Source organism: Callithrix jacchus, chromosome 3 (genome assembly GCF_049354715.1).
Source record: "Callithrix jacchus isolate 240 chromosome 3, calJac240_pri, whole genome shotgun sequence".
Lineage (NCBI taxonomy): Eukaryota > Metazoa > Chordata > Mammalia > Primates > Cebidae > Callithrix > Callithrix jacchus.
Window position 1 is genome coordinate 26,187,940 of NC_133504.1, and position 20,139 is coordinate 26,208,078.

The window sequence follows — 20,139 nt, forward strand, 5'->3', positions numbered from 1 at the left end:
TCACTATAGAGCCCCCTTTCCAACAACAGACACAATAGAGCACCTACACTACAAGAGTCATTATAGAGCATTTACCCAAGAAGAGTCACTATAGATTCCTTTACCCAACAACAGTAACTAAAAATCACTCCACCCAACAAGAGTCACTATAAAGCACCCCACCTAGCAACAGTCACTATAGAGCACCCTACCCAAAAATCATTCACTATAGATGACCGTACCATCTACATTCGCTATACAGCACCCTTTCAAACAACAGTCACTATAGAGCACCTACCCAACGAGGGTTACTATAGAGCACCTAACCAAAAACAGTCACTAAAGAGCACCTATGGAACAACCGTCACTATAGAGCACCTACCCAACAACAGTCACTGTAGAGTACTCTACCCAGAAACAGTTAAAAGAGAGCACCGTACCAAAAACAGTCACTATACAGCACCCTACCCCAAAAGAGTCACTATATAATACTAACCCAACAAGAGTCATTATTGAGCACCCTATACAACAACACTCACTATAGAGCACTCTACCCATAAACCATCACTATAGAGCACCCTACCAAACAACAGTCACTCTGGAGCACCCTACATAAAAACAGTCACTATCTAGAGTACTGTATGCAACAACAGTCCCTAGAGAGCACTCGACTCAGCAACAGTCAGTATAGAGCACTTTACCCAACAACAGTTACTATAGAGCATTCTACCCAACAACAGTCACTATACAGCACCCTACATAACAACAGCCACTATAGAGCACCCTACCCAACAACAGTCACTATAGAGCACCTACCCAACAACAGTCACTATAAAGCATCTACCCAACAACCATCACTAGAGAGTACTTTACCCAACTATAGACCACTTTACCCAACAAGAGTCACTATAGAGCACCCTATTAGCAACAGTCACTATAGAGCACACTACTCAACAACAGTCACTATAGAGCAACCTACCCAACAACAGTCACTATAGGGCACTCTACCCAACATCAATCAGTGTAGATCAACACGCTCAACAACAGTCACTATAGAGCACTCTATCAAAGAACAGTCAATATTCAGCACCCTACACAATTGTTGGGTTGTTGGGTAGGGTGCTCTATAAGGAATTTTGCTGGGTAGGGTGCTCTGTAGTTACTGTTGTTTCTTAGGTTGCTTCATAGTGACTTTTGTTGGGTAGGTGCTCTATAGTGACTGTTGCTGGGTTGCATGCTCTATCGTGACTATTGTGAGGTGGGGTGCTCTGTGGTGACTGTTGCTGGGTAAAGTACTCTATAATGACAGTTTTTTGTTAGGTGCTCTATAGTGATGATTGCTCAAAAGGGGGCTATATAGTGACTGTTGTTGGGTAGGTGGTCTGTTGTGACTGTTGTTGGTTGGGGTGCTCTATAATGACTGTTGTTTAGAGTGCTCCCTAGGTGACTGTTGTGGGGTGGAGTTCTCTATAGTGACTCTTGTTGTGTAGAGTGTTCTATCCCGACTGATTTGGGTAGAGTCCTTTGTAATGACTGTTGTTGGGTACGGTGCTCTATAGTGACTGTTGTTAGTGAGTACGGTGCTCTATAGTGACTGTTGTTAGTGAGTTCTTTATACTGACTGTTGTTGTGTAGGGTGCCCTATGGTGACTGTTGTTGGTTACGGTGCTCTATAGTAACTGTTCGTAAGTAGAGTGCTCTATAGTGACTGTTTTTTGCGTAGGTGCTCTATAGTGTCTGTTGTAGGTTTGGGGTGCTCTATAGTGACTGTTGATAAGTAGAGTTATCTATATGTGACTGTTGTGTGGGGTTCTCTATAGTGACTGTTGCTGTGTAGACTGCTCTATAGTGTCTGTTATTGAGTAGAATGCTCTGTAGTGACTGTTTTTAGGTAGAATGGTCTTTAGTGACTGTTATTGGCTAGAGTGCTCTATAGTCACTGTTTTTGATTAAAGGGTTATATAGTGACTGTGGTTGGCTTAGTTCTCTCTAGTGACAGTTCTTTTGCAGGTTGCTCTATAGTTACTGTTGTTGGGAAGTGCGCTCTATAGTGACTGTTGTTTAGTAGAGTGCTCTTTAGTGACTGTTGTTTTGTAGGTGCTCTATACTGACTCTTGTGGTTTAGGGTGCTTTATAGTAACTGTTGTTGGGTGGAGTGCTCTACAGTAACTGATATTGGGTAGGGTGCCTTTTAGTGACTGTTGCTAGGTAGGGTGGTCCATAGTGACTGTTGTTGAGTATGATGTTCTATAGTGATTGTTGTTAGGTAGGTTATCTATAATGACTGCAGATGAGTGGGGTGCTCTTTAGTGACTCTGGTTGCAAAGAGTGCTCTACAACTGACTGTTGTTTTGTGGAGTGCACTAGAGTGACTGTTGTTAAGTAGGGTGCTATATACTGACTGTTCCTGGGTATGGTTCTCTACAGTGACTGCTGTTGGGTAGGGAGCTCTATAGAAACTTTTGCTTGGTAGGGTGCTCTATAGTGACAGTTGCTGTGTAGGTGCTCTATATTGATGGTTGCTTGTTACAGGGCTCCATAGGGACTGTTGGATAGGTGGTCTAAAGTTACTGTTGTTTGTTAAGGTACTCTATAATGACTGTTGATGGTTAGAATGCTCTATACGTGACTGTTGTGAAGTGGAGTTCTCTATATTGACTGCTGTTGTGTAGAGTGTTCTCATGTGACTGTGGTTGGGTAGGGTCTTCCATAGTGACTGTTGTTGTGTGGGGTGCTCTATGGTGACTGTTGTTGGGTAGGTACTCTATAGTGACTTTTTTCAGGTAGCGTGCTCTATAGTGACTGTTGATGTGTTGGTGCTCTATACTGAATGTTGTTTTGTATGTGCTCTATAGTGACTGTTGTTAGGTTTTCTATAGTGACTGTTGTTTGGTAGGGTGCTCTATAGTGACTATTGTTTGGTGGCATGCTCTATAGGGACTTTTGTTGGGTAGAGTTCTCTATAGGTGACTGTTGTTGGGTAAAGTGCTTTATAGTGACTGTTCATGGGTAGGGTGCTGTATAGTGACTGTTATTGGGTAGGGTGCTATATAGTGATTATTTTTGGGTATGGTGCACAATGGAGACTGTTTTGTGTAGAGTCCTCTATGATGACTGTTGTTGGGTTGGTGTTCTAAATGACTGTCTTTAAGTAGGGTGCTGCATAGTGACTGTTGTGGGGCAGGTCATCTATAGTGACCCTTGTTGGGTAGTGTGCTCCATAGTGACTGTTGCTGTGTAGGGTACTCAATAGTGACTGTTGTTGGGTAGGTACTCTAGAGTGACTATTGTTGAGTGGGGAGCTCTATAGTGACTGTGGTTGAATAGGGTGCTCCATAGTGACTGTTGTTGGGTAGGGTGCTCTATACTGACTGTTGCTTTGTAGGATGGTCTATAGTGACTGTTGCTAAGTAGAGTGTACTATAGTGACTGTTGTTGTGTAGAAGGCTCTAGGGCAACTGTAAATAATAGGTTCTCTATAGAGACTGTTGTTGAATAGTATGCTTTATAGTGACTGTTGTTGGGTACGGTGTTCTATGGTGATTGTTTTTGTGTAGAGTGCTCCATAGGTGACAGTTTTTGGGTGAAGTGCTCTAGAGTGATTTTTGTTTCATAGGTGCCACTAGTTACTGATTGTTATTGGGTAGGGTGCTCTATAGTGACTGCTGTTGGGTAGGGGGCTCTAGATATTGACTGTTATTTGGTAGGATGCTTTAAATTGACCGTTCTTAGGTAGAGTGCTTTATAGTGACTCTTGCTGAGTAGGTGCTCCATAGTGATTGTCGCTGGGAGGAATGCTCTATAGTGACTGCTTTTGGGTAGGGTTTTAAATAGTGACTGCTGCTGGGTGGGATGCTCTAGAAGGGCAGTTGTTGGGTACAGTGCTCTATAGTGACTGTTGCTCTATCAGGTGCTCTATACTGACTCTTGCTGGGTAGCATGCGCTATAGGTACTGTTGCTCGATAGGGTGCTCTATAGTGACTGTTTTTAATAGGGTGTTCTATAATAACTATTGTTGAATAGGTGCTCTTTAGCGACTGTTGCTTACTAGGGTGCTCTATAATGACTGTTGCTGGGTAAGAAGTTTATAGTGACTGTTTCTGGACAAAGTGTGTTATAATGAGTGTTGTTGGGTAGAAGGCTCTATAGTAACTGATAATGGTAGGTGCTCTATAGTGACTGTTGTTGGATATGGCGTTTTATAGTGATTGTTGCTGGGTAGAGTGCTCTAGAGTGACTGTTTTTTGGTAGGGTGCTCTATAGTGACTATTGCTACATAGAATAATCTATACTGACTGTTTCTGGGGAGTGTGCTCCATAGTGACTGTTGTTACATAGAGTCTTCTATAGTGACTGTTGTTGAATAGGTGCTCTATAGTGACTCTTGTTAAGTGGAGTGCTCTATAGTGACTGTTGTTGGGTAGGGCACTCTATAGTGACTCTTGGAAAAAGTGCTCTATAGTGACAGTTGTTGGGTAGGGTATTTCATAGTGATTGTTTTTGGGTAAAGTTCTCTAGAGTGACTGTTGTTGGGAACATGCTCTATACAAACTGTTCCTGGGCAGGGTGCTCTCTACTGACTGTTGTTGTGTAGGTGCTCTATAGTGACTTTTGTCAGGTAGAGTGTACTATAGTGACTGTTGCTGGGTAGAGTTATCTATAGTGACTGTTGTTGGGTAGAATGCTCAATAGTGACTCTTGCTGGGTACAGTGCTCTATAGTGACTGTTGCTGCGTGGGTGCTCTAGAGTGACTGTTTCTGGATAGAGTGCTGTACGATGACTCTTGTTGGGTAAAGAGATCTGTAGTGGTGTTGATGGGTAGGTGCTCTATAGTGACTGTTTTTGAATAGTGTGCTTTTTACTTACTGTTGTTGGGTATAATCATCTATAGTAATTGTTGTTCGGTAGAGTGCTCTTTAGTGACAATTGTTGGGTAGTTGCTCTATAGTGATTGTTGTTGGGTAGGTGCTCCATAATGTCTGTTTTTAAGCAGGTGCTCTATAGTGACTCTTGTTGGGTATGTGCTCCAGTGTCTGGTTTGGGTCAGGTGCTCTATAGTGACTGTTTTAGGTAGGGTTCTCTATAATTAGTGCTTTTGCAGGGTGCTCTATAGTGACTGTTGTTGTGTAGGGTGCTCTATAGTGACTGTTGTTAAGTAGGGTCCTTTATAGTGACTTTTTTGGGTGAAATGCTCTATAGTGACTGTTGTTGGGTAAGGTGCTCTATAGTGACTGTTGTTGGGAAGAGTGCTCTATAGTGACTGCTGTTGGGTAGAGGGCTCTAAAGTGACTGTTGTTGTGTAGGTGATCTATAGGGAGAGTTGTTGGGTCGGTGCTCTACAGTGACTGTTGTGTGGAATGCAGTATAGTGACTGTTTTGGGGTAGGGTGCTCTAGAGTGACTGTTGTTGTGTAGATATCTTTGTAGTGACTGTTGCTGCATAGGGTACTCTATGTTGACTTTTTTGGATAGGGAGCTTTAGAGTGACTATTGTTGAATAGGTAATTTCTTCTGACTGTTGGCGGGAAGGTTGCACTATAGTGACTGTTGTTGCATAGGGTGCTCTATAATAAACATCTCTGGGAATAGTTCTCTATAGTGACTGTTGTTGGTTAGGATGCTCCACACTGACTCTAGTTGTTTAGGGACCTCTGTACTGACTATTGTTGAATAGATGCTCTTTAGTGACTGTTGCTGTGTAGGCTGCTCTTAAGTGACTGTTGTTTCGTCGGGTGCTCTATAGTTACTAGTGCTGGGTAGAGTGCTCTATAGTGACTCTTGGATAGATGGCTGTATAGTGACTGCCAGTGGGTGGGTGCTCTATAGTGACTTTTGTTGAATAGCGTGCTCTGCAGTGACTGTTGTTGCATACGATTTTCTAAAGGGATTGTTCTCGGGAAGAGTGCTCTATAGTGATTGTTCTGTAGGTGCTTTATATTTACTCTTGTTTGGTATATTGCATTTAGTGACTGTTGTTGGGTACAGTGCTCTGTATTGACTGTTGGTAGAAAGGGTTCTCTATAGTGACTGTTGGGTAGCTCATCTGTAGTGACTTTTGTTGGGTAGGTGCTCTATAGTGACTGTTGTTTGGTATGGTGCTCTATGGTTACTGTTGTTGGTAGGGTGCTATATAGTGACTGTTGATGGGTGGGGTTCTCTATAGTGACTCTTGCTAGGTAGAGTGCTCTACAGTGACTGTTCTTGATTAGGTATTTCATAATGAGTGCTTTTGGGTGGGGTGCTCTATAGTGACTGTTGTTGGGTACGGTGCTATATAGTGATTTTTTTGGGTATGGTGTGCAAGAGAGTCTTTTTGTGTAGAGTGCTTTATGGTGACTGTTGTTGGGTAGATGCTCTATTGTGACTGTTGTTTGGTAGGGTGCTGAATAATAACTGTTGCTGGGTATGTGCTCTATAGTGACTTTTTGGTTAAGGTGCTCTATATTAACTGTTGTTTGGTAGTGTGCACTATGGTGACTTTTCTTGGGTGGAGTGCTCCATAGTGTCTTCTGTTGTTTGGGGTACTCAATACTGAGTGTTGCTTGGTATGGTGCTCTATAGTGACTGTTTATGGGTAAAGTGCTCTAGGTAGTGACTGTTGTTTGGTAGGTGCTACATAGTGATTGTTGTTTAATAGGGTGCTCTACAGCGACTGTTGTTTAGTAGGGTGCTTTATAGTGACTGCTGTTTTGTGAGGTTATCCATAGTAAATGTTGTTGGGTATAGTGCTGTATTTGTAACTGCTGTTGGGTGGAATGATCTATACAAACTATTATGTAGAGTGGTCTATACTGACTGTTTTTAGGTGGAGTGCTCTGTAGTGACTGTCGTAATTAGGGTTGTCTATCCCAGACTGTTGTTGGGTTGGGGGCTCTAGATACTGACTGTTATTGTGTAGGGTGCTCAATGGTGACTCTTGTTGTGTAGAGTGCTCTATAGTGACTGTTTTTGAGTAGAGAACTGTATAGTCACTGTTGTTGGGTAGGTGCTCTATAGTGACTGTTGTTGGGTGGAGTTCTCTATGGTGACTGTTTTTGGGTAGAGTGCTCCATAAGTTACTGTTGTTGGGTAGAGTGCTCTATAGAGACTCTTGCTGTTTAGGGTTCTCTACAGTTACTTGCTGGGTAACTTGCTCTGTACTGACTGTTTTTTGGTAAGTGATCTATAGTGACTCTTGTAAGGTACTGTGCCCTATAGTGACTCTTTTTGGGTATGGGGTTCAAAAGTTACTGTTGTTGAATACAGTACTGTATTGTGACTGTTGGAAAAAGTGCTCCATAGTGACTGTTGTTGGGTAGGTGCCCTATTCTGAAACTTGTTTTGTAGGTGCTTTATTATGAGTTTTGTTGGGTTTGTGCTCTATAGTGACTGTTGTTTATTAGAGTGCTCTATATTAACTGCTGTTGGTTATGGTGCGCTTAAGTGAATATTGTTGTGTGGAGTGCTCTATAGTGTCTGTCACTGGGTGCGGTGCTCAATACTGACTGTTGCTGGGTGGAGTGCTCTAAAGTGACTGTTGTTGGGTGGGGTGCTCTATAGTGACTGTTGTTGGGTAGCATTCTCTAGATACTGACTGTTGTTGGGTAGGTGCTCCATAGTCATTGTTGTTTGATATCATGCTCTATAGTGACTGTTGTTGTGTAGGGTGCTCTGTAGAGAGTGTTGTTAGGTGGGGTGCTCTATAGTGACTGTTGTTGTTTACAGTTCTCTTTAGGTGACTGTTCGTGGGTAGGGTACACTATTAAGACAGTTTTGGATAGGTGCTCTATAGTTACTGTTGCAGGGCAGTAAGCACTATTGTGACTGGTGTTTGGTAGGGTGCTCTATAGTAATTGTTGCTGGCTATGGTGCTCTATAGTGACTGTTGTTGGGTAGACAGCTCTAAAGTGACTGTTGATGGGTGGGTGCTTCATAGTTAATGTTTCTGTGTAGGTGCCCCATAGTGATTGTTGTTTGGATGAAGCTCTATAGTGACTGTTGTTGTGTAGGATGCTCTATAATGACTATTATTTGTACAGTGCTCTATAATAATTGTTGTTAAGTAGGGTACTCTATACTGACAGTTGCTTGGTTGAGTGCTCCATAGTGAGTGTTGCTGGGTAAAGTGCTCTATACTGACTGTTACTGGGTAAGGCGCTCTATAGTGACAATGTTTTGTATGTACCCTATAGTGACTGTTGTTGGGTGAGATGGTCTATAGTGACTTTTTATCAGTAGGGAGCTCTATAGTGACCGTTGTTGGGTAGAGTGTTCCATAGTGATCGGTTTTGCATGGTGTGTTCCACAATGACTGTTGTTGAATAGTGTGCTTTATAGTGACTGTTGTTGAGTATGGTTTTCAATAGTGATTGTTGTTGGGTAGAGTGCTCTATAGTGACAGTTTTGGGGTAGGTGCTCCATAGTGACTGCTGTTGGGTAGGTTGCCCTATAGTGAGTTTTTTTGGGTACAGTGTTCTATAGTCACTGATATTGGGTAGAGTTCTCTATAGTGATTGTTGCTGGGTAGGTGCTCTATCGTGAATGTTGGTGGGTATTTGCTCTATACTGACCATTTTTGGGTAGGTGCTCTATAGTGACTTTTGTTGGGTTGAGGGCTCTATAGTGACTGTAATTGTGTACAGTGTTCTATAGTGACTGTTGTTTGGTAGGGTGCTCTACAATAAATATTATTGAATAGGTGCTATTTAGTGACTGTTGCTGTGTACGGTGTTTTGTAGTGGCTGTTTCTGGGTGCGATTCTCTACACTGACTGTTTCTTATTAAAGTGCTCTTAAATGACTGTTGATAAATAGAGGGCTCTATAGTGACTGTTGTTTGGTAAAGTTCTCTATAGTGACTGTTGTTGGGTTGGTGCTCTATAGTGACTGTTGTTGGGCAGGTGATCTATTGTGATTTTTGCTGCATAAAGTGCTCTATAGTTACTGTTGCTGGGTAGTGTGCTCCATCATGACTCTTGTTGGGTTGGGTGCTCTCTAGTAACTGTTGTTTTGTTGGTGCTCTATAGTGACTACTGTTTAATAGGTGCTCTGTACTGACTGTTTCTGGGTGAATGCTTTGTAGTGACTGTTTTTGGGTGGGGTGCTCTATGGTGACTGTTGTGCAGGGTGCACTATAGTGAATGTTGTTGGGTGGAGTTCTCTACATTGTCTGTTGTTGGGTATATTGCTCAATACTGACTGTTGGTGAGTGGGGTGCTCTATGGTGACTGTTTTTGGGTAAAGTCTCTATATAGTGACTGTTGTGGGTGCTCTGCAGTGCCTGTTGTTTGGTAGAGTGCTCCATAGTGACTGTTGTTGGGTAGGGTGCTCTATGTGGACTGTTTTTGGGTGGAGTGCTCTATAGTGACTGTTGTTGGGTAGGGTGATTTATAGTGACTGTTTCTCAGTAGTCTGCTTTATAGGGGTTGTTGCTGTGTAGGGTGCTCTACAGTGAGTGCTTTCTTTATGGTAAAGTGCTTTATAGTGACTGGTTTTGGGTACGATGTTCTGTAGTAAAAATTCTTGGGTAGGTGCTCTATAGTGATTGCTGCTGGGTAGGGTGCTCTATACTGACTGTTTTTGGGTGCAGTGCTGTATAAGTGACTGTTGTTGGCTGAAGTACTCGATAGTATCTGTTGTTGTGTAGAGTGCTCTATAGTGACTGTTGTTGAATAGGTGCTTTACAGTAACTATTTTTGGGTATCGTGCTCTATAGTATCTTTTGTTAAGTAGGTACTGTATAGTACTCTATTCAACAACAGTCACTGCAGAGCGCCTATTTAACAATAGTCACTGTTGGGCCCTCTACCCAACAAAACTCACTACAGAAAACTACACCTAAGAACAGTCAATATAGTGCACCATACCGAAAAACAGACATTATAGGGCATTCCACCAAACAACTGTCACTATACAGCACACACCCGACAACAGTCACTGTCAAGCACCCCACCAAACAACAGTCAGTATAGAGTACCTTCCCTACAACAGTCACTATAGAGCACTCTATTCTGCAACAGTCTCTATAAAGCACGTTACCCAACAACAGTCAGTATAGAGCACCCAAGAAGAGTCACTATAAAGTATCCTACCCATCAAGGGTCAGTATAGAGCACCTACCCAACAACAGTCAATGTAACGCACCCCACCCAACAGTCTCTACATAGCACCTACCCAACAGCAGCAACCAAAGACCACAATACCCTCCAACAGTCACTGTAGAGCACCCTACCCAGCAACAGTCACTACAGAGCACTCTACCCAACAACAGTCACAATAGAGCACTCTACCCTGCAACAGTCACTATAGAGCACCTACCCAGCAACCGTCAGTTTAGAGCACCCCAACAACTATCACTATACAGCACGCATTTAAAAACATTCACTATAAAGCACCATACCCAGCATCAATCAATATAGAGCACCTACCCAACAACAATCACTATAGAGGACCCATACCAGCAACAGTCACTATATATCACACTATCAGCAACAGTCAGTGTAGAGAACCCCACCAAACAACAGTCAGTATAAAGCACCCTACCCAGAAACAGTCACTATAGAGAACACTACCTAACAACAGTCACTATAGAGCATTCTCCCAACGAGAGTCACTATAGAGCACTCTACCCAGAAACAGTAATTATATAGCAATGTACTCGACAACAGTCACTCTAGAGAACCCTACCCAACAACAGTCACTATAAAGCACTCAACCCAACAACAGTCACCTATAAAGCACTCTACTCATCAGCAGTCACTATAGAGCACTCTACACTACAACAGCCAATATAAATTACTCCAACCCACAACCATCACCTATAGAGCACTCTACCAAACAACAGTCAGTATAGAGCACCCTACCCAAAAACAGTCAATACAGAGCACATACACAACATCAGTCACTAGAGAGTACTCTACCTGTCAACAATCCCTATAGATCACCCACCAACAACAGTCACTATAAAGCACCCTACCCAGCAACAGTCTCTATAGAGCCCCTAATTAACAACAGTCACATGGAGCACTCTACACAACAGATGTCACTGTAGAGAACCGACTCAACAATACTCGTTATGGAACACCTATGCAACCACCCTCAGTTTAGAACACCCCACCAAAAACCGTAACTATACAGCACCTACCCAAAAACAATCACTACAGAGCACCCTAACAGTCACTATAAAGCATGTAACAAACAACACACACTGTAGAGCACCCTGCCCAGCAGAGTCACTATAGAACACTCTACACATCAAAAATCAATATAGAGAACCCCACCCTGCAGCAGTCACCAATAGAGCACTCTACAAAACCACAGTGACTATACAGTTCTCTACACAGCAACAGTCACTACAGAGCACTCTAGAGAACAATAGCCACTATAGAGCACTTTACCCAACAACAGTCACTTATAGAGCACTCTACCCAACAACAGTCACTATAAAGCACCCCACCCAACAACAGTCACTATAGAGCACACTACCAAAAGGAGTCATTATAGAGCACTCTACACAGCAACAAAATTATAGAGCATTGTACCCAATATCAGAAACTATAGAGCACTCTACTTAGCAATGCTCACTATACAGCACGCCACCCACAACAGTCTCTATAGAGCACCATGCACAGCAACAGTCACTATATAGCACCTAACCTACAACAGTCACTATAGAGCACTTACCCAACAACAGTCACTATAGAGCACCTATCCAACAACAGTTACTATAGAGCACCTACCCAACGACAGTCACTAAAGAGCACTCTAATTATCAACAGTTATTATAGAGTAGCGTACCCAGCAACAGACACTATGTGTACCCTTCCCAACAACAGTCACTATATAGCACATACTTAACAAGGGCCACTTCAGAGTGCCATTTTCAACAACAATCACTATGAAGCACTCTTCCCAACAATAGTCACTATAGAGCACTCTGCACAACAGTCACTATAAATAACTCAACCGAACAAAAATCAACTATAAGGCATGCTGCCCAACAACAGTCACTGTAGTGCACCCCATACAACAATAGTCAATGTAGCTCATCTACCTAACAACAGTCACCATGAGAACCCTACGTAGCAACAGTCACTATAGAGCACCTACCCAACAACGGTTACTATAGAGTACTCTACCCAGGTAGAGTCATTATAGAGCACCCCACACAATAACAGTCACTACAGAGAACCCTACCCAGCAACAGTCACTATAAAGCACTTCACACCACAGCAGTCAATATAGAGCACACTATACAAAAACTGTCACTATAGAGCACCTACCTAACAACAGTCAGTATAAAGCACCTACGCAACAACATTCACTATCGAGCACTTTACCCAAAAATATTAACTATAGAGCACCCTACCCAGCAGCAGTCATTATCTAGAGGACTCTACCCAACAACTGTCAATACAGTCCTCCACCCAAGAACAGTCACTATAGAGCACCATACCCAAGAACAGTCTCTATTTAGCTCCCTACCAAAAAACAGTCAGTATAAGGCACATACTCAACAACAGTCACTATAACACATGCACCCAACAACAATCAGTATATAGCAACTACAAAACAGTAGTCACTAAAATGCACCCCATCCAACAACAGTCAGTATAGAGCACCTTCTTAACAATAGTCACTATACAACACCTTACCCAACATCAGTCACTATAGGTCATTCTACTTAGCAATAATTACTATAGAGCACTCTACCCAACAACAGTCACATTGGAGAACTACACAAACACAGTCAGTATACAGCAACTTACCCAACAGTCACTATAAAGCACCAGACCAAAAACCATCACTATAAATAATCCTACCTAAAAACAGTCACTATAGAGCACTCAAACCAACGTCACTATAGAGCAATCTGCACAATAGTCACTGTAAAAGAGTCCACTCACCAACATTCACCTATATTACACTCTACAAAACAACAATCACTATCACTCACCACACCGAACAGCAAACACTCTAAAACATTCTACCCACCAACAGTCATTAGAGAGCACTCTACACAACAGTCAGTATAGAGCACCTACCCAACAACAGTCTCTATAGAGCTCTTTACAATAAAGTAGCCATTATAGAGCACTCTACCCAACAACAGTCACTATAGAGCACCCTACTTAACAACAATTACTATCTAGAGCACTCTCCCCAATAACAATCACTATCTAGAGCATTTTATCCAATAACAGTTACTATAGAGAACTCCACCCAACAACAGTCACTATAGTTCACCATACACAACAACAGACTCTATAGAGCATTCTACGTAACAACAGTCACTATAGAGCACCTACACAACAACAGTCAATATAACGGACCCCACCCAACAGCAGTCACTATAGAGTACCTACCAAATAACAGTCAGTATAGTGCGCCATACACAACAACAGACTCTATAGAGCATTCTACCTAACCACAGTCACTATAGAGCACCTACGCAACAACAGTCACTATAACGCAATCCACCCAGCAACAGTAACTATAACGCACCCCACCCAACAACAGTCACTATAGAGTACCTACACAACAGTCACTATAGAGCACCCTACCAAGAAACAGTCATTATAGAGCCCTTTACCCAAAAACAGTCACTATCTAGCACTCCACCCAACAACCGTCAGTATAGAGCACCTATTCAAAAGCAGTCACTATGGAGTCCTCTCCAAAAAAGCAGTCACTATAGAGCACCCTACCTAAGAACAGTCATTATAGAGCACTCTACAAAAAACAGTCACTATACAGCATTCTACCCGACAACAGTCACTATAGAGCACCCTACCCAACAATAGTCACTATCTAGAGCAATCTACACAACAGTCACTATATATAACTGCACTTAATAACAGTGACTATAGTGCACCATACCCAAAAACAGACACCATAGAGCATTCTACCAAACAACACTATAGAGCACCTACCCCGCAACTGTTAGTATAGAGCACCTTACCCAATAAGAGTCACTATAGAGCATGTTACCCAACAACATTTAGTATAGAGCCCCCTACTTAGCAACAAACATTATTTAACACCCTACCCAGTCACAGTCACTATAGAGCACTTTATCCAACAACAGTCTCTATAAAGTATTCTACCTATCAAGAGCACTCTTTCTAGAGAACCTAACTATAGAGCACTTACCCAACAACAGTCACTTTAGGGGACATCACCCAACAACAGTCACTATAAAGCACCTACTCAACAGTAGTCACCAAAGAGCACCCTACCCAGCAACAGCAACTGTAGAAAACCATACCCACAAACAGTCATTGTAGAGCACTCTACCTACAAAAGTCACTAAAGATTATTCTACCCAGCAATAGTCACTATAGAGCACCTACCTAGCCACCGTCAGTTAAGAGCACCCCACCAACAACAGTCACTATACAGCACCCACCCCAAAAGAGTCACTATTTAGCACTATACCCAGCAAAATAACCTATAGAGAACCTACCCAACAACAGTCATTATTGAGCACCATACCCAGCAACAGTCACTATAAAGTACTCTATGCAGCAACAGTCACTATAAAGAACCCCACCCAGCAACAGTCACTATAAAGCACCCTACCAGCCACAGTCACTATAGATCACCCTACCAACAACTGTCACTATGCAGCACTCTACCTAACATCAGTCAGTAAGGAGCACCTTCTGAACAACAGTCACTATAGAGCACCTACCAAAGAGGAGTCACTATAGAGCACCTACCCAAGGGCAGTCAGTATAGAGCACCCTACTGAAAAGCTGTTTATATAGGGCACTGTGCCAACAACAGTCACTATAGAGCTCTCTACCCATAAACAGACACTATAGTAAACTCAACCCTGCAACAGTCACTATAGAACACCCTACACAAAAAACAGTCACTGTAGAGCACCCTACCCAAAAACATTCACTATAGAGCACCCTACCAACAACAGTCACTATAGAGCACCTTACCCATCAAGAGTCACTATGAACACCCTACGTAACAACATTCATTATAGAAAATTTTACCCAGCATCAGTCGCTAAAGAGCCCCCTAACAACAGTCACTATAGAGCACCTATCCAACAACAGTCTCTATAGAACAACTTCCCATCAACTGTCACTATACAGCACCTACCCAAGAACAGTCACTATAGAGAACTCTACCAAGCATCAGTCACTATAGAGCACCATACCCAACAACAATCACTGTACAGCAACCTACCAAATAACAGTCACTATATAGCACCTACCAAACAACAATCACTATAGAGCACCTACTCAATAACAGTCACTATAGAGCACCCTACCCAAATGCAATCACTATTGAACACCACACCAAACAGCAGTCACCATAGACCAAACTATTCAACAGTCATTATTGAGCATCTACCATTAACAGTCACTATAAAGCCCTTGACCCAACAACAGTCACTATAGAGCACTCTACTAAGCAACAGTTACTATAGGGCACCCCACCCAACAACAGTAACTATAGAGAACCCTACCCAGCAACAGTCACAAAAGAGTACTTTTCAACAATACTCAATACAGAGCACCCTACACAAAAAATGACACTATAGGGCACCCCACCAAAAACTGTCACATAGCAACGTTCAGTATAGAGTACCCAATGCATCAACAGTCACTATAGAGCACTCTACCAAACAACAATCACTATAGAGCACCCTACCCAGCCAAAGTCACTATACAGCATTCCACCCAACAGTCACTATAGAGCACTCTACCCAACAACAGTCACTTTATAACAACCTACTTAAGAAAAGTCACTATAGAGCACTTTACCCAACAACAGTCACTATTAGAGCACCTTACCAAAGAACAGTCACTATATTGCACATGACCCAAGAAGACTCACTAAACAGCACCTATGCAACAACAGTCAGTATAGAGCACTAGCTAACAATGGTCACTGTAGAACACACACCTAACAACTCACTATAGAGCACGGTACCCAATAACAGTCAGTTTACAGCACCCTACCCAACAACAGTCACTATAGAACACTTCACCCAACAACAGACACAGGGACATACAAAAACACACACGCATTCCGCAGTGCAGACACCTCACACAGGCATACCACTCACCATAAACACACACTGCACAGTGAACACACCTCATAAAGACACACACCACTAACCATCCACACACACTCCACAGTGCACACATTTCACATGGACACACCCCACTCACCACACAAATGCACACAAACTACACAGTCCACACACCTCACACAAACACACACCACTCACCATACACACACGCTACACAGTGCACACAACTCACACAGACCCACATTACTCACCAATCACACAATCCACAGTGCAGACACCAAACACAGACATACCACTTACCACACACACTACAGAGTGCTCTCACCTCACACAGACACACATCACCCACTGCCCACACAATCCAAAGTGCAGACACTCCAGAGACACACGACACTCACCAAACACACTCCACTGTGCATACATTTCACACAGACACACACCACTTAATACACACACTTTATGCACACACTTTAAATAGCACAAATTTTACACAGACACAAAATTCAACACTCACACACTCTCCACAATGCACACACCTCACATAGTGTGTGATAGATACACGACTCATCACAATCACACTACACAGTGCACACACCTCACACATACACACAACTCACAACACACACACCCTCCATAGTGCACACACCTAACACACACACCACTCACGACACACACATTCCACATTGAGGAAACCTCATACAGACACACGACTGACCACACACACTGCACACACATACTCCACTGTGCACACACTTTAAATAGACATGCACCACTCACACATTAAAGAGTGCATATAACTCACACAGATGCACAACTCACCACACACATAACACTTCACAGTGCACACATTTCACACAGGCACACACTACTCACGACCCACACACTTTACAGTGAAAACACCTCACAGAGACACAAGACTGACCACACACACTACACTGTATACACACTTCTCACAGACACGCAACACTCACCACACACATATTTCACAGTGCACACAGCTCACACAGGCACACACCACTCATCAAACACACACTCCACTGTTCACACAACTCACACAGACACCCAAGAGTCACCACACACACTTTATAATGCACGCAACTCACAGACACACCACTAACGACACACTCACCCAACATTGAGGAAACCTCATTAAGACACACGACTGACCACACACACTGAACATTCAATGCATTTCACACAGACCCCCAAAACTCAGACACACACATTCTGCAGTGCAGACACCTCACAGAGGCACATGACTCACCACAGACACACAATGCACAAGGAACACACCTCAAAAGACACACACCACTGACCACACACACACACTCCAAAGTGCACAAACCTCACACCAACATACACGACTCACCAAGCACACACTCTACACAGTGCACACACCTCCCACAGAAACACACCACTCAACAAACACACAATCCACAGTGCAGACACCAAACACAGACCTACAACTTACCACACAGACTACACAGTTCACTCACCTCAAAGACACACACCACACACTGCACACACAATCCAAAGTGCAGACACCAAACAGATCTACCACTTAACAGACTACACAGTTCACTCACCTCAAAGACACACACCACACACTGCACACAATCCAAAGTGCAGACAATCCACAGAGACACACATCACTCACCACACACACTCCACACACACTCAACTGTGCACACAACTCACACACACACAACTAAAGACAGAAACACTCCGCATTAAAAAAATACCTCATACAAACACACAAACGGCCACACACTACACAGTAAATACATTTTACAAAGACACACTACACTCACCACACACAAATTTCGCAGTGCAAACACCTCTCACAGGCACACCACTCACCACAAACACACACAGCACAGTGAACACACGTTACAAAGTCACTATAGAACACCCTACCAGCAGCATTCACTAAAGAGCACCCGACCCAACAACAATCACTCTAGACCACCTACCAGTCAATAAAGAGCACCCTACACAGTAACAGTCACTATAAAGCACTCCACCCAACTGTCACTGTAGAGCACTCTACCCAAAAACAGTCCCGATAGAGCACCTAGTCAACAACAGTCACTATAGAACACCCCACCCAATAACAGTCACTATAGAGCACCTATCCAACAACAGACACTACACAGCCATTTAAAGAACAACAGTAACTATAGAGCACTTCATCCAACAACAGTCACTACAGAGAACCCCACGTAGCAACCGTTAGTATATAGTACCCTACTCAACAACATTCACTCTAGATTACCCAACCATTAACAGTCGCTATAGCGCACCCTGCCAAACAACAGTCACTACAGAGCACCTACCTAAAAAGAGTCACTATAGAGCACCTACCCAAAAACGGCCACTATAGTGCACCTAGCCAAGAAGAGTCACTATAGGGCCCTCTACCCAGAAAGAGTTACTATAGAGCACTGTACCCAAAAACAGTCACTATAGAACACCCTACTCAAAAACAGTAACTATAGAGCACCTACCCAACAACAGTGATTATAGAGCACCCTACCCAACAACAGTCACTATAGAGCAACCTACATAACAACAGTCACTATCTTGAGCACTCTATGCAACAAAAGTCCCTATAGAACATCTAACTAAGCAAAATTCAGTATAGAACCCATTACCCGTCAACAGTCTCTATAGAGCATTCTACCCAACAACAGTCACTATAGAGAACCCTGCCCAACAACAGTCCCTATACAGAACCCTACCCAAAAACAGTCACTATAGAGCACCTACCCAACAACAGTCACTATTGAGCACCCTACCCATACAGTTTTTATAGAGCACTTACCCAAAAACAGTCACTATAGTGCACCCTACCCCCTAATAGTCGCTATAGAGCATCCCACCAAACAGTCATTATAGAGCACCCTAATTAGCAACAGTCTCTATAAAACACGCTACTCAATAACAGTCACTATAAAGCACTCTACCCAAAAACAGTCACTTAAGAACACCTTACCAAGCAGCAGTCACTATAGAGCATCCTACTGAACAACATTTAGTACAGAGCAATCCACCCAATGACAGTCACTATAGAGCATCCTACCAAAAAACAGTCACTATAGAGGAATCTACCCAGCAACAGTCACAATAGAGCACTCCATGCAACAACATTCACTATGGAGCACATACTCAACAACTCACACTATAAAGCACCAACCTAACAAGAGATACTATGGAGCACCCTACCAAAAAACAATCACTCTAGAGTACCCTTTGCAAAAATAGACACTACAGAGCACTTCACCCAAGAACAGTCAGTATAGGGCACCTATTCATTAACAGACATTATAGAGCACCCTACCCAACAACAGACACTATAAAGCACCCTACCCAGCAACAGTCAATATAGAACACCCTACCCAGAACATTCAGTATAGAACACCCTAATCAAAAACAGTCACTATGAAGCACTCTACACAAAAACAGTCACTATGGAGCACTCCACCCTACAAGAGTCACCTATAGAGCACTCGACCCAACATCAGTCACTATGGAGAACCAGAATGAACAAAAGTCAGTAAAGAGCACCTACCCAACAACAGTCACTATAGAGCACCTATCCAAAAGCAGTCACTATAAAGCACTTACACAACAAGTCAGTATAAAATATTCTACCCAGCAAGTCACTATACAGCACCCCACCCAACAACAGTCACTATAGAGCACCTACCCAAAAGCAGTCCGTATAGAGCATGGTACCCAGCAACAGTCACTATACAGCACCTACCCAACAACAGTCACTATAGAGCACTGTACACAAAAAAATCACTACCAAGCACCTACCCAACGACAGTCACTATCTAGAGCACTCTACAAAACAACAGTAACTATAAAACACCCTACCAAACCACAATCAGTATAGAGCACCCTACACAACAATAGTATAGAGCATCCTACCCAACAACAGTCAATATTGAGCACTTTACCCAACAAGGGTCACTATAGAGCACCATACCCCAAAACAGTCTTTAGTGATCACCCTACCCAATGAGTTACTATAGAGCACTCTACCCAACAACAGTCACTATAGAGCACCTTATTAGAAGACAGTCACTATAGGGCACCCTAAACTATGGTGACTTTTT